This window comes from Festucalex cinctus, chromosome 7 (assembly GCF_051991245.1).
Source record: "Festucalex cinctus isolate MCC-2025b chromosome 7, RoL_Fcin_1.0, whole genome shotgun sequence".
NCBI lineage: Eukaryota > Metazoa > Chordata > Actinopteri > Syngnathiformes > Syngnathidae > Festucalex > Festucalex cinctus.
In genome coordinates, this window is record NC_135417.1 from 29,358,515 (window position 1) to 29,370,952 (window position 12,438).

Genomic DNA, 12,438 nt, shown 5'->3' on the forward strand with positions numbered 1-12,438 from the left:
TTCTACGTTTTTCTCCAAACACGTTAACTGGACCTACCTCATATTTGCTCAGATGAGGGTTTCGGCCTTCATGATGTCACAACACGAAGTTTGTGAGTTTTCGCGAATTGCTGTGGGTGTGGCAAAGCGCTGTTCGCCAAGAAAACAACGCCAGTTTTGAGGGTCTAAACATGCACAGAAACTCATGAAACTTGGCACACACATCTGGCCTGGTAAAATGAGCAATATTTTATTGTTGATTGTGCTATTTTTACAAAAATGACTCAATAGCGCCCCCTAGAAGTTTTTAACGAAGCAGCCCCGGTTGTACGTTTAAGCAAGAACGACGAATATTTTTAGGTGTATGAGGGAGCCCAAGACCTACAAAAAAGTCTCTTGGACCCATATGCTAAAATGAACAGGAAGTGAGCTACGAATTTTTGAATGTCCCATTTTTGACAATTTTTGCACATTCACAGGGGGCAGACTTTTGCCCACTTCTCCTACACGTTTCATCTGACTGAGTTAAGACTTGACCTGGACCATGTCAAGACCTGAGCCAACGACAGGGGGAAAAATCTTGACTTTTCGAAATACTATATGATGAAGGCGGGGCATCAAAATTTGTGTTTCGCACTGAAAAAGGATATGCTTAATAACTCCCCGGTACATGCTCCAAAAAATCCCAAACTTGACATGTATGTTTATCGTCAAGGCCTGAAGCTATCTCTATGACAACATTCAGTTATATATGCAGCGCCACCTAGCCCTTGAGGCATAAAAAAAAAATACCCCACATACGGTATTTTGTACAAAAAATGTAAACTCATTCTAAGTGTGATAACTAAGTCATTTATGAATATTCTTTTAGTTTCCACCACTCAAAATGTTCACTGGCATCAGACTTATCCAAACATATATATATTTTTATTTATTTTTGATAGCCTCTGTGGACATTAAAAGCAATATCGTGAATGAAGGATATGCATAATAACTCCACGGTACATGCTCCAAAAAAAATCCCACACTTGACATGTATGCTTATAATCAAGGCCTGAAGGTATCTCTATGACAACATTCAGTTATAAATACAGCGCCACCTAGCCCTTGAGGCATAATATATAAAAAAAAAAAAAACCACATACGGTATTTTGTACAAAAAAATGTAAACTCATTCTAAGTGTGATGACTAAGTCATTTCTGAATATTCTTTTAGTTTCCACCACTCAAATTGTTCACTGGCTTCACACCGATCCAAACGTATGTACGTTTCCATTTTGTTTTATTCATTTTTGATTGCCCCTTTGGACAATAAAAGTAACATTGTGCAATGAGGACAACGAGCGATGATGTATATATACACTTTTACAAAAAATACCAATCAGGGCAACTCATTGCCTAAAAATAAAAAAGGACGCTGATTTTTGCAGGTCTTAACAATCACCAAAACCCGTTGAGCTTGACACACACTGACAAAAAAAAATATTCTACATGTAAACGTTTATTATGCCATTTTCAAAGAAATTTTGCTTCCAATATGCCAGTACCCCAACGTGCCAGTACCCCAACGTGCCAGTACCCTAACGTGCAAGTACCCCAACGTGCAAGGACTCCAACGTGGCCCGGGCTGCGAGGGCCCTTTATAGCTGCTCGCAGCTCTAGTTAGGGCCCGAGCAGCGACCGCTGCGAGGTCCCTCTTGTTTTTGTAAGAATTCTTCTTCTTCTTCTTCTTCTTCTTCTTCTTCTCCGTAAACGATCGCATTTTTGAGGGCCTAAACATTTACGAAAACTCACCAAACTTTGCAGTCTCTTCGGGCCCGGCGAAAAATTTGATATTATGTAGTTGTCATAACAACGCGACTCTATAGCGCCACCTAGCGTAGAAAAATAAAAACCAATCCCGGCCCGTTTGAGCTAGAGCTACGAAAATTGGCAGGCACGTGTAGCACTACGAGACGCACAAAAAAGTCAGTGGAAGCCATTTCCTAAAATGTACAGGAAGTGAGCTATGAATTTTTTAATGTCCAATTTTGGCCTATTTTGGCACATTCACTGTGGTCATACTTTTTCCCCCTATGCAAACATTTTTCATCCCATTGACTTTAAACTTGGCATTTATCATCTCAAGACTTAAGAGAAAAACTAGGCAAAAAATCTTGCGTTTTCGAAATACTATATGACGGGGGCGGGGCATCAAATATTGCCTTTAAAATTTCATTTGTCCAGAAAGAGCAAATGCTGAATAACTCCCATGTACAAGCTCCAAAAAATCTCAAACTTCTCAGGCAACGTAATAGTCACGGCCTGAAAACACCTATATGAAAAAATTCAGTTATACATATAGCGCCACCTAGTGGTTACAATAAATGTCATACTTTACGTTTTTAGCTACTGTGCTGAGCTCGTTGAAGGGATCCAGTTGAAAATTGGTCAGAAAAGCCTTAAGATGTTGATGATGCCCCACACCGAATATTGTAACTTTTCGCCAAAGGGCGTGGCCGCTACGGTGACGCAAAGTCTGAAGATTTTTCGTGACAATAAAAGCTGCATGAACTTGACCGAGATGATCCTATCTTCTCAAAATTTCACACATTTGATGAGAGTCCAGCCCTAAAGACATCTACGAACTTATATTTCATCTAACTGATAGCGCCACCTAGTGGCAATTTTTTTTCTTACGAATTTTCTTGTACATTTTTCTCCAAACACGTTAACTGGACCAACCTCATATTTGCTCAGATGGGGGTTTCGGCCTTCATGATGTCACAACACGAAGTTTGTGAGTTTTCGCGAATCGCTGTGGGCGTGGCTAAGCACTGTTCGCCAAGAAAACAACGCTAGTTTTGATGGTCTAAACATGCGCAGAAACTCATGAAACTTGGCACACACATCTGGCCTGGCAAAATGAGCAATATTTTATCATGTATTGTCCTATTTTTACAAAAATGACTCAATAGCGCCCCCTAGAAATTTTTAACGAAGCAGCCCCGATTGTACGTTTAAGCAAGATCTACGAAAATTTTTAGGTGTATGAGGGAGTCCAAGACCTACAAAAAAGTCTCTTGGACCCATGTGCTAAAATGAACAGGAAGTGAGCTATGAATTTTTGAATGTCCCATTTTTGACGATTTTTGCACATTTTCAGGGGGCATACTTTTGCCCACTTCTCCTACACATTTCATCCGACTGACTTTAGACTTGACCTGGACCATGTCAAGACCTGAGCCAACTACAGGCAGAAAAATCTTGACTTTTGGAAATACTATATGATGAGGGCGGGGCATCAAATTTTGTGTTTCGCACTGAAAAAGGATATGCTTAATAACTCCCCGGTACATGCTCCAAAAAATCCCAAACTTGACATGTATGTTTATAGTCAAAGCCTGAAGGTATCTCTATGACAAAATTCAGTTATATATGCAGCGCCACCTAGCCCTTCAGGCGTGAAAAAAAAATACCCCACATACGGTATTTTGTACAAAAAATGTCAACTCATTCTAAGTGTGATAACTCCCATGTTCAAGCTCCAAAAAATCTCAAACTTCTCAGGCAACGTAATAGTCACGGCCTGAAAGCATCTATATGATAAAATTCAGTTATACATATAGCGCCACCTAGTGGTAACAATAAATGTCATACTTTACGTTTTTAGCTACTGTGCCGAGCTCGTTGAAGGGATCCAGTTGAAAATTGGTCAGAAAAGCCTTAAGATGTTGATCATGCCCCACACCGAATATTGTAACTTTTCGCCAAAGGGCGTGGCCGCTACGGTGACGCAAAGTCCGAAAATTTTTCGTGACAATAAAAGCTGCATGAACTTGACCGAGATGATCCTATCTTCTCAAAATTTCACACATTTGATGAGAGTCCAGCCCTTAAGACATCTACGAACTTATATTTCATCTTACTGATAGCGCCACCTAGTGGCAATTTTTTTTCTTACGAATTTTCTTGTACATTTTTCTCCAAACACGTTAACTGGACCAACCTCATATTTGCTCAGATGAGGGTTTCGGCCTTCATGATGTCACAACACGAAGTTTGTGAGTTTTCGCGAATCGCTGTGGGCGTGGCTAAGCACTGTTCGCCAAGAAAACAACGCCAGTTTTGAGGGTCTAAACATGCGCAGAAACTCATGAAACTTGGCACACACATCTGGCCTGGTAAAATGAACAATATTTTATTGTTGATTGTACTATTTTTACAAAAATGACTCAATAGCGCCCCCTAGAAATTTTTAACGAAGCAGCCCCGATTCTACGTTTAAGCAAGATCTACGAAAATTTTTACGTGTATGAGGGAGCCAAAGACCTACAAAAAAGTCTCTTGGACCCATATGCTAAAATGAACAGGAAGTGAGGTACGAATTTTTGAATGTCCCATTTTTGACGATTTTTGCACATTTTCAGGGGGCATACTTTTGCCCACTTCTCCTACATGTTTTATCCGACTGACTTATGACTTGACCTGGACCATGCCAAGACCTGAGCCAACAACAGACGGAAAAATCTTGACTTTTGGAAATACTATATGATGAGCGCGGGGCATCAAAATTTGTGTTTCGCACTGAAAAAGGATATGCTTAATAACTCCCCGATACATGCTCCAAAAAATCCCAAACTTGACATGTATGTTTATCGTCAAGGCCTGAAGGTATCTCTATGACAACATTCAGTTATATATGCAGCGCCACCTCGCCCTTGAGGCAAAACAAAAAAATACCCCACATACGGTATTTTGTACAAAAAATGTAAACTCATTCTAAGTGTGATAACTAAGTCATTTATGAATATTCTTTTACTTTCCACCACTCAAAATGTTCACTGGCATTAGACTTATCCAAACATATATATATTTTTATTTATTTGTGATAGCCTCTAATGGACATTAAAAGCAATATCGTGAATGAAGGATATGCTTAATAACTCCACGGTACATGCTCCAAAAAAATCCCACACTTGACATGTATGTTTAGAGTCAAGGCTTGAAGGTATCCCTATGACAACATTCCATTATATATACAGCGCCACCTAGCCCTAGAGGCATAAAAAAAAATACACCAACTTAACGGTATTTTTACAAAAAAAAAAAAAATCCACATGTCAAGGTTTATCATGCCATTTTCAAAGAAATTCTGCTTCCAATGTGCCGTACCTAAACTTGCCAGTACCCCAACGTGCCAGTACCCCAACGTGCAAGTACCCCAACGTGCAAGTACCCCAACGTGGCCCGGGCTGCGAGGGCCCTTTATAGCTGCTCGCAGCTCTAGTTCTTCTTCTTCTTCTTCTTCTTCTTCTTCTTCTTTATTCTCCGCAAACGATCGCGATTTTGGGTACCTAAACATTCACGAAAACTCACCGAACTTTGCACACTCCTCAGGTCCGGCGAAAAATTTGATATTATGAAGTCGTCATAACAACGCGACTATATAGCGCCCCCTAGCGTAGAAAAATTAAAACCAAGACCGGCACGTTTGAGCTAGAGCAACTAAAATTGGCAGGCACGTGTAGCACTCCGAGACGCACAAAAAAGTCTATTGGGACCATGTAGCTAAAATGTACAGGAAGTGAGCTATGAATTTTTTAATGTCCAATTTTGGCCTATTTTGGCACATTCACTGTGGTCATGCTTTTTCCCCCTTTGCAAACATTTTTCATCCAATTGACTTCAAACATGACATTTATCATCTCAAGACCTAAGAGAACAACTGGGCAAAAAATCTTGCCTTTTCTAAATACTATATGACGGGGGCGGGACATCAAATATTGCCTTTAAAATTTCATTTGTCCAGAAAGAGCAAATGCTTAATAACTCCCATGTTCAAGCTCCAAAAAATCTCAAACTTCTCAGGCAACGTAATAGTCACGGCCTGAAAACATCTATATCATAAAATTCAGTTATACATATAGTGCCACCAACTGGTAACAATAAATGTCATACTTTACGTTTTTAGCTACTGTGCTGAGCTCATTGAAGGGATCCAGTTGAAAATTGGTCAGAAAAGCCTTAAGATGTTGATCATGCCCCACACCGAATATTGTAACTTTTGGCCAAAGGGCGTGGCCGCTACGGTGCCGCAAAATCTGATAATTTTTCGTGAAAATAAAAGCTGCATTAACTTGACCGAGATGATCCTATCTTCTCAAAATTTCACACATTTGATGAGAGTCCAACCCTAAAGACATCTACGAACTTATATTTCATCTAACTGATAGCGCCACCTAGTGGCATTTTTTTTTCTTATGAATTTTCTTCTACGTTTTTCTCCAAACACGTTAACTGGACCTACCTCATATTTGCTCAGATGAGGGTTTCGGCCTTCATGATGTCACAACACGAAGTTTGTGAGTTTTCGCGAATTGCTGTGGGCGTGGCTAAGCGCTGTTCGCCAAGAAAACAACGCCAGTTTTGAGGGTCTAAACATGCACAGAAACTCATGAAACTTGGCACACACATCTGGCCTGGTAAAATGAGCAATATTTTATTGTTGATTGTGCTATTTTTACAAAAATGACTCAATAGCGCCCCCTAGAAATTTTTAACGAAGCAGCCCCGGTTGTACGTTTAAGCAAGAATGACGAATATTTTTAGGTGTATGAGGGAGCCCAAGACCTACAAAAAAGTCTCTTGGACCCATGTGCTAAAATGAACAGGAAGTGAGCTACGAATTTTTGAATGTCCCATTTTTGACGATTTTTGCACATTTACAGGGGGCAGACTTTTGCCCACTTCTCCTACACGTTTCATCCGACTGAGTTAAGACTTGACTTGGACCATGTCAAGACCTGAGCCAACGACAGGGGGAAAAATCTTAACTTTTCGAAATACTATATGATGAAGGCGAGGCATCAAACTTTGTGTTTCGAACTGAAAAAGGATATGCTTAATAACTTCCCAGTACATGCTCCAAAAAATCCCAAACTTGACATGTAAGCTCATAGTCAAGGCCTGAAGGTATCTCTATGACAACATTCAGTTATATATGCAGCGCCACCTAGCCCTTGAGGCAAAACAAAAAAATACCCCACATACGGTATTTTGTAAAAAAAATGTAAACTCATTCTAAGTGTGATAACTAAGTCATTTATGAATATTCTTTTACTTTCCACCACTCAAAATTTTCACTAGCATCAGACCTATCCAAACATACGTATTTTTTATTTATTTTTATTTATTTTTGATAGCCTCTATTGACGTTAAAAGCAGTAACGTGAATGAAGGATATGCTGAATAACTCCCCGGTACATGCTCCAAAAAATCCCACACTTGACATGTATATTTATAGTCAAGGCCTGAAGGTATCTCTATGACAAAATTCAGTGATAAATACTGCGCCACCTAGTCCTTGAGGCATAAAAAAAAAAAAAAAAAAAAAAAAAACACGGTATTTTGAACAAAATTTGTGAACTCGTAAGTGTTATAACTAAGTCATTTATGAATATTCTTTTACTTTCCACTACTCAAGATGTTCACTGGTATCAGACCGATCCAAACAACAGTAGTTTTTTTATTCAGTTTCATTTTTTTTTATCGCCTCTATGGACAATAAAAGCAACATTGTGCAATGAGTACAAGCGATGATGGGTATACATACTTTTGCAAAAAAAAAAAAAAAGTCAGGTCAACTCATTCCCTAAAAATAAAAAAGGAAGCTGATTTTTGCACATCTTGACAATCACCAAAACACATTGAGCTTGTCACACACATCACACCTGGCAAAAAAAAAATCACATGTAAAGGTTTGTCATGCCATGTTCAAAGAAATTTTGCTCCTAATGTGCCAGTACCCCAACGTGCGAGTACCCCAACGTGCAAGTTCCCCAACGTGCAAGTACCCCAACGTGGCCCGGGCTGCGAGGGCCCTTTATAGCTGCTCGCAGCTCTAGTAATGTAATTGTTTTTTGTCTAAAGGCGGGTTGGTTGCTGCAGGCCGCTGAGATGAAGAAAGACTGTTCCATTCTTCTGCATATTCAAGACAAAAGACTGTGTCACAATGCAGGTGCAGTTTTGTTTCAGAGATTACACAAGGGTCTTAAAGTCAACAGCAACAGAAACAGCAACCAGGGACGAACAAATGTGAGTTGTTACATTGCACTATTTCATTGTCACTTTGCTAAAATTACACATTTCAAAAGTAAAGCATTGGTCAGCAATATGTCACTTGTATTTTGTTTACATTTCGAGACAGCATTAATTAGAAAGCATGACTCTGTACATATTAAGTGTGTGTGTGTTTTAGACAACCCAATGCTGAGAGCTACAAATTCTTTTTGTGAACAAGTAATCCGTCAAAGGATTATAGTTGACAAAGATGTGATGAGAATGGACAAGCTAAGGGGTTTGTGAACAGTGTTAAGAAACACGGGGATCTTGATGCTTCAGACTACAGGTAACATATAAATCTTCATATTGAAACACATTATCTGAAATCTATGGGGAGAGATTTGTCTAAAATCTCACTGTTTCAGAGAAAAATAGTTTGCTGACAAGCTCAATTTAAGTTAAAAATAAATAAATAAATAAAATCGATTCTCTAAAAATGAAAACCGGTTGGTTGTTAATTATTACATGCAAATGTGTTTTTTTGTCTTCTGTATTTATAATTGTTCTTTGACCAAGAAAGTATATAGGCCTATAGGTATATTTGTATTTCTATCCAAATATACGATTATTCACTAGAATTTTGAGTAGGATATCCAAATACCAAAATATTCAATAGCTGCAGCACTAATAATACAAATTTTGAGTTGTGGCATGCCCACACGAGTTATTTTACCACACACCCATGTCAAAACTAGCTTACTGCACACACACTGCACCCCAACTTCAAATTTTTGCTAACGTAATAATAATAATAATAATAATAATAATAATAATAATATATTATAAATTTTGTTGGATCCAAAAGCAACTTACATAATTATAGTTTCATATGATTGTAATTGTCTTATTTTCAAATGTTTAAATATTTCCTTGATTTGAACAAAATATAATTGTTTAGAATAATCTTGATTTCAATTATTACCAAAATAATTGTGATGAGTATTTTTTTCCATATTAGAGCAGCCCTAGTGTGATGTGAATATGTGCATCTTGTGCTCAACTTTCCCTTTAATTTTCTATTTCAGGCAGGATATACTGAAACGAAGATTGAGGTGTGATTTCCCCCAGCTGGTTTTTCACACCCCTTTCCAGCAACAACTCTGAAATGGTTTTTGTAGAGACATTATCAACAACTGACAAACTTTTAGACAGGGTACCTCACTCATCAGATACATCAACTACTGAGTCTACTGATGTAAGCCAAGTTTTTGTTGTTGTTTAAGTTTATAAGGTTTGTATATACAAATGCGCTGTGTGGAAACGGGTTTTAACATCTAGCGTTTTTGTAATATTTAAAAAACTAATAAATATACTGTTTTTGTTTTTGTTTTTCTTAAACTGATTTATGAAAAGGACTTGTAATCGCAAACTCTTTTTTTAAAAGCAGTAACTGATTTAGGAGGTGGAGGGGCAATGTATTATGGGGATCATACTTTTTGAAATCTTTAAACCGTCGATTGTAAGAGTCTTCTATCTTGATGTTAGCCTTTTTATCTGAATATGTATGAATGAAATATCTTCTAATTATCAGCTCGGATTCTTTCAATGGATAGCCCTGTAACCCTTAGGTTAGTAGTTTTTTAGAAAGTATCTGGGTATGAAATATGTTATGTTAGGAATATGGCGCGTACGTGAAGAAGGTACGTCTGGCTATGTATTTTATGTTTTTGAGTTGTTGTATATAAGATTGCGTTGTACATAAGAATTTTACCCCCTCTTACGTTTTTAATGTGTTATAAAACTAATAAATGTACTGATTTTTTTTTTTTTTAAAAAAGGATTAGGCTTAGAGAAGGAGTTGGTGGCACTCTCATGAGCAGAGTGCGCAAGTTGTTTTACCCCCTCTGCAGATGCGTACACGTATAAAATGCTATTTTTCTGTTTCTAGTTTTGTTACCGCTAGTGCTATAATTTGTGTCTATACGATTTTATCGGATGTCTCTATGTATTTTTGTTGTAGTTTAAGTTTATGAGGTTTGTGTATACGAAAGCGCTGCGCGGAAATGGGTTTTATCCTCTTATCGTTTTTGTAATATTTAAAAAAAACTAATAAATATACTGTTTGTTTTTTTGTTTTACTTAAACTGATTTATGAAAAGGACTTGTAATCGTAAACTTTTTTTTTTTTTTAAAGCAGTAACTTATTTAGGAGGTGGAGGGGGAGGCTGGTCCAAAGTGTGCATGTGTGCATGCGTGTGTAGGGTGTCAGTGTTTACTCCGAGGGGGCAGTAAAACAGTCTTTGAAAGTGATTGTCATACGATGCTTCGATCTGAAGTATACTACTTTGTAGTCGCGTATAAATAATTTTATACATTCTTTTTAAAAAGAGAGAAATGTAGGTACGAATGTTCGAGCCTGTTAAAATGCAGCGAACTTTATACTTGATTTAGAAATTATTCTTTAATTTACTAGGGCAATGTATTGTGGGGGTCATACTTTTTGAAATCTCTAAGCTGGTGTTTGTAAGAGTCTTCTATCTTGATGTTAACCTTTTTATTTGATGATGTATGAATGAAATATCTTCTAATTATTACCATGGCTTCTATCAATGGATACCCTTGTAAGGCTTAGGATTGTAGTTTTTTCCGAAAGTATTCGGGTATGAAATATGTTATGTTCGGGACATGGTGCGTACGCGAAGAAGGTTGATGTAGTTTTATTTTTGTTTTGTTTACGATTTACTTTTTTTTTTTAGGGGGATGTAGGCATCGTTTTAAGGTGCCAGGTGTATTTTGTGTAAATAATATATGGATACTTACTTTTTATTTTTGTTACCGATAGTGCTTTGTTTCGTGAAACCCTTATGTTTTGTTTTGTTTCTTGTTTTTTTTAACTTACCCTTCGAAGATAAATAAAACGTCTTTAGACTTATCGCTAGCGAAGATGTAGCACGTTTAACATTCTAAATAGTTTTATCGCTGCTCGACGTATTCGAATTAAGAGATCCCAAGTCTTTGTGAGTTTTTTTTTTCTTTTAAATACTTAGAAATACCCATTGTTAAATTAGCCTATAAGATATTATTGAATATGATAGGCTGTAAGATTAGCTATACTAAATCACCCCTGGATTTAAACCACAAAACTATGAGATTTAATCAGAGCGTAACAATCTACCGCGACGATCTTTTTTAATCTTAAAACCGCTCTTTGCAGCAATTTACCTAAATATATAGTGAACAAACGTGTATCTTGTATGACTAAGAGACATTTAACTTTTGATTGAACGATTTATTTTTTTCCTTACAAATCGCGCTTACTTTCCAATGATACGCGTAGGTAAACAATTTTTTACAAGCATGATTGTGAAATAACAGCTACTAAATTACTTAATTTGAATGAATAATATTATTTAAGACGTCTACCCATCTAACGCATTAAAAATAGCGACATAATTCAGATAAAAATATTATTCGTACTATATTGTTTTTTGTTTTTTTTTACAATAGTTTCCAAGTTCTCACAATAGATGTTCGATGATACTATTTTATGTTTTTCTTACCGGTATGATTAACTTGTATTACATTTATGACTTTTCGCTATTATCTTTGCATCGTTTTAAGGTGGCCGGTGTATTTTGTACAAATAATATATGGATACTTATTGATTTTTGATCAATTTTTACTCGTATATTTACCTACTTTTGCTTTTAGGCGTATGTTAGTTAGTTAGTTACTTGTATATGAGTGCGTATTCTAACTTTCCCATTCACTTCTTGGTTCCATTCCATCACCCCTGTGAGACCGGACTCGTCTACTTAATATCACTAAAGTCTGTTCAAAAATCATTGGACACCCTGTCAGAGCCTTATCTTCCTTTTGTGACCGAATCCTGCTCGATCCGTTTCACTCACTTCATCGAATGTTTGAGTGGGTCTTAAAAAGAGAAACTAAAGTCTTTATCACTAGAAGCTTAATAGTTTTTTAATTCCTATCCACGCATCCCTCACCACTTCCTTGCTCCACCGGTGGTCTAAAACTCGATAAGAAAACAAACGACAAACATGATTTTAATCCATACAGATATATTTTTTATTTAATTACACGGGACGTCAACAAAAAGACATGATATACATTGTAAAGCACATCAAATAAAACATAGGGACGCACCCCACTTTCAATAACAGTTTGGAAGTTTTTCATTTCATTTTTTAGATTCAAAGACTCGTCGTTGTCGTAATAATATTTAGCACAGTCAATAAACAATGTCATGACGGTCACCAAATGTCCCGCTTTAATATCATGGTTACACCAATTATTCAATATATATTCCATCGTGTTAGTCATGTTTACACGGTTCTTCAACAGTTTTGTTCTCAATGGATGTGTGTAAAATGGTTTTCTCTACAATTTCTATCC

The 12,438-nt window shown here is 37.0% G+C and overlaps 1 protein-coding gene and 1 long non-coding RNA gene across 2 annotated transcripts in view; one reads left to right on the plus strand and one right to left on the minus strand.

The window, feature by feature from the left end:
- LOC144022782 (uncharacterized) overlaps positions 1-10,150 on the plus strand; it is a 46,826-nt gene extending 36,676 nt beyond the window's left edge. Inside the window, exons 4-5 of the long non-coding RNA XR_013284397.1 lie at positions 7,891-8,055; positions 9,108-10,150. This is a non-coding gene — a long non-coding RNA (uncharacterized LOC144022782). The remainder of the gene's footprint in view (positions 1-7,890; positions 8,056-9,107) is intronic.
- azi2 (5-azacytidine induced 2) overlaps positions 1-12,438 on the minus strand; it is a 201,108-nt gene that overhangs the window by 52,521 nt on the left and 136,149 nt on the right. The window lies entirely within an intron of this gene.